At 38.3% G+C, this 4,520-nt stretch overlaps 1 non-coding gene across 1 annotated transcript; it reads left to right on the top strand.

The window, feature by feature from the left end:
- The first annotated feature begins 504 nt into the window (after positions 1-504).
- On the top strand, positions 505-579 carry TRNAM-CAU (transfer RNA methionine (anticodon CAU)). The gene has a single exon. It is a non-coding gene; the product is annotated as a tRNA-Met (tRNA).
- The last annotated feature ends 3,941 nt before the right edge of the window (positions 580-4,520 follow it).

The following is a 4,520-nucleotide window of genomic DNA, read 5'->3' as shown; positions in this document are numbered from 1 at the left end:
AGCTAACGTGCAACATAGTTACTTATATAAAGAGTGACTAGAAGAACTACATTTTCAACATTACAAAGATTTGGAGCATAGTTGTTATATAATACAATTATCATGCTAATTCTATTTACTAGTTCAAAATGTATCTATGTTTTATGTTATTTTAAAAACAATATTTTGATATGATTTTCATTGGATGACAAATGGGAAATTCATAGAAAATTGCAATCTTCACCACGTAATAGTGCACCTACACGTCTCCATCGACGTTGTTCTTCGACTGGAAGACCTAGATCCAACTATCGAGACTTTGGATTGTCCGGACACATACTCCGTGAGATGGCCCACGCATGTTTATTGCCCGGGATAAAAAAATCGAGTTGGTAGGAAAAGAAAAAAGTAATTGAAGTTTCTTGTGATAATGGGATATAGTACCCCTATCCCTATATAGGGATAGGGGTACTATATCCCATTATTGTTTTATGTACCCATTCTGATTATGATATAAATCAATGGTGCGGAGTAGAGTAGTCTGGTAGCTTGCAAGGCTCATAACCTTGAGGTCACAGGTTCAAATCCTGTCTCCGCTAAAAAAATGCTATATATATGCTTTACTCATTCAAGTTAAACATGATGTGCTTTCCCCATCCATCCATGTGGGGAATAGGGTAGGAAGAGTGGAACCCTCCTATCAAAATTGTGCTCACCCACTAAAATGGTATGCAAGTTTAAGAAGCAGTGAAGCATTAATAGACACAAATGCTTAGATGGAATACATAGAGACATAGGGAAACCTCATGACACTTGAAGATGTGGACAATGAACCTATAGGTCATAGTGTCTATAATAATGAAAAATGATGTTTAATAGGTATATCACTGATAGGTAATGAAAATGTAGTTGACCATGATATTGAAAAAAAGGTAAATTGGAGTAGCAATGATGTTGTTTGGTCATTTGTCCCGCCCATTATGCCTTTTGTTGTTGGATATCTTGGTGTATAGTTACCTCAAAATATATGATATTTCCATAAATTAGGGAATTTATTTTAGCATTTGTTCCTCCCTCTATGGGGTGGGTGTAGAAATTAGTGACATTTTAATAATTCTAAGATTTTGCACTACCGTTTTCCATTTCTTCTAGTCATTTTCATATATGTTTAGTTATGTTATATTATCTATGTAATTACACTTCAATGAATTGAGAAAGAGTTGATCATATGATGAATTTTGCAATTACCAAATTGATACCATAGTAAGAATTTCTTTAATAAGTGGGTTAACAGTCTATGGTGGGCAAATCTAGTGGGTGATTAAAGTAAATCACTAGTTTCTTCCTTATTGTTGTATTATCCACTATAAAAATAAAAATAAAAAAATAAAAATAAAAAAAAACCACATTGGAAATAAATAATATATTTATACAACCCATTTCTCTCTCTCATTATCCTTCCTTTGGTTAAGCAAGTAATTCCTACTTATGTAAAGTGAGGAATTATTCCTAAAGTCCACTTTTATTACCATTTTCTATGCTTTTCTTTAACTAGGAATGAAAGAGACATATACAAAATACAATGGATGAGATGACACAACCACTGATAAAAAGGAAAACATATACATATAATTATTTATTTTGATGAGCATATGCATATATGAGGTGTAGATTTTGAGGTATCATTACATGAGATAGCTAGCATGTGTGTAATGGAGATAGTCTATCATTATAATTTATTGGAAGGTAGGCATTACATAACTCACATATTAGATATAAGTGTTAGTGGTAGGGATAGCAAGATATTTCTTTACATTGCATTATAGATAGTGTATAGGGATTTGAATTCATATATTTCCAATGATAATGGGGTGTACACAATGATTATAGTTTCAACGTGTGATGGTTTGAGGGGAATGCTTCTTCTTCCATTCAATGCATTGGGGCAAGTGATGATTTTGGGTTTAGAAAGTTATGAATATTTCTAATATATGTATATTAATAGACTTGGACAGGTAAATAACAAGAAAAATGCATTGAGACTTGCTATATAGTGTATGTGGTTTATAGGTGACATCGGGAACCAATGTATGAGGTTTTTCTTGCACAAATCAGATATACAAAAAATACACATTGGAATAGTCGCCTAAGAAATTATGGAGTCATTAAAAATATTTCCTTGGGTAGTGGGGAATAAAAAAATAAGAGCTTGATATCGTTGAAACTCTATTGGCCGTCTTTGAGTCTTTTTCCCATAAGGAAAAAGTCGTAATTTCTATTATAAGGGAGAAATTACATTTTGCAGATGCATATCGCATATTCATATGTGGCCGCTGGCCAGTCAAAGTTCACAAAAATATCAAAGTGATCTGGATCTCCTCGCAGGGAGTCTAACTGTTATAGATACAAAATTTAAATACTGAGAGCTTGCTCTACGCAGAGAGCACTGTAATAGTCATCATGAACTGTACAAAAAGTATGTCAAAAAAGGATGCCATTTTCCAAGTCTGTTTTTATGGATGGGTCTGTGACCCATTCCTGATAAGATCTATGTATGGCCTGTGATAATATTGATGGAATGTTCCATCAATCCTTTCCTGTATCATCCATTGGTCTAGATGGCTATGCGCTGCTTCTTTTGACAGTTGGTCTGCTTCTTCATTCTGTTCCCTGTAGATATGACGACAGTCAAAAGATTCAAAAGAAGTGATCAGTCTTTTGGCTTCGTCAAGTATAACAATGAGATGCAGCGTTTATCCAATTGCAAACAATCTGGGAGTCACCAAATAATTGGAGGTGTCTGCAATGTTTTTGAATTGCAAAATATATGATGTGCTTGGCTGTGCTAAGTTCAGAGAAGTTATTGGTTCCAATTGGATATTTAATCTGGATCCTAAAGTAGTGAGATTCATTCAAATATAAGACAGCACCCCCGCCGCATCCTGTGTCCTGTGCAGAGCCATCAAAGAAGGCCCATGGCTTGGACTTATCAATGATGAGAGGAGTAATAGAGCGGGCAGGTTTATATTTATCAGTCACAGGAAGGAGATTGTAGTCAGCAATAGTGTGGCTCAGGATGGTAGGCCAGATAGGGGGTCTGTTATTAAAAATGATATGATTCCGGGCTATCCAAATAGCCCAACAAACAAGCAGGGGTAAGTTTATGAGTCTTCCAGAGTGATCTCTGATCCAATTGCTCCAAGCCTCCTTGGTGCTTGTCCCATTCCATTCCTTGAGGTCGGGGATTTGAGTTGATATACTGTGCCAGAGAGATCTAGTGGCAGTGCAATGGATGAATAGATGATCAGTGCTCTCTTCTTCACAACAACAGAGGTGGCATCTGAATGGGCCGTGGAAGGATCTTTTCAAGAGGTTTTTACCAGTGGGGATTTTATCAAATATGATGTTCCACATGAGTAAACGACACCGAGGTGCTGCCTGAAGTTTCCAAATCTTATTCCAGTGTGGATGGATGTCCGGTGGCTTATATGGTTCCATTAACTTCAGATATCCCTCTTTCGGAGTATAAAGTCCATGTTTAGCAATGGCCCATATGAGTTCATCAGGTCCTTCTGACAATCTGATATTAGCTTGTGTGAGGGCCTCTGTAAAATTGTTCCATTCTGTCTGCCACTGATCCGGGATGCCCAAGGTTGCCGATGAGAACCAGGCCTGTTGTAGAAAAACAGAGTTTGCATTGTCACCGATATGATTAATATGAGTTATGCCCCTGTTGTGTAGGTGTCTGATAAGGCCATCCGATAGTCTGTGCAGGTTGCCGCATCCTACCCAGGGATCTATACCAATCCTTACATCCTGCCCACTCTTAATGCGCCAGGTAATGCCCTCCCTCAGGAGTGGAAGGGAGAGTAAAACGGCCTTCCATATATTTGAGATATTGAGTCCAGGGTTGTGATGCTGTCGGAACCAATCCATGAGATGGGAGGGTCTGATATATTTTGCTTGTGCTACACGTGACCAGAGACTGTCAGTAGTCAGGAGATGCCAGCCCAGCTTAGCAGCTAGGGCTTTTGCAAACAGATCAAGTCTCTTGATACCCCATCCACCCCATCTTTTAGGCCTGGCAATGGTGTCCCATTTTACCCAGGAAAAAACCCTCCCAGGCTGTTGTCCATTCCATAAGAATCTGGTGCAAATGCTCTGTAATCTGTTTATGACCCCTCGAGGAATCCAGGCCAGTGTCATCCAGTAAACCGGCGTGGCTTCGATGACAGCTTTGATAAGAATGAGGCGACCTGCTCTTGAGAGATATTTGTGATACCAGATGTGGAGTCTCTTCTCCACCTTGGCAAGAAGCCAAGTCCAATCTGCTATTTTGTAGCCGAGAGGTTTCAACCTGTACCCCAAGTACTTGATGCCGTCAGTGAGTATGGATGAGGCGAAAGGGAACCGCTGGGATGCATATGTAGATTCATGGCGAGAGCAGCCAACTGTCGTAATAGTAGATTTACTGTCATTTATCATCATCCCAGTAGCTAGTTGAAATAATAGAAAGATATTATGCAATGTTGTGATATCCC

This window comes from Pinus tabuliformis, chromosome 6 (genome assembly GCF_031772625.1).
Source record: "Pinus tabuliformis cultivar Carrire ecotype Pingquan chromosome 6, CPIR1, whole genome shotgun sequence".
NCBI classification, from domain to species: Eukaryota; Viridiplantae; Streptophyta; class Pinopsida; order Pinales; family Pinaceae; genus Pinus; species Pinus tabuliformis.
This window is presented reverse-complemented; position numbering and strand designations above follow the sequence as displayed.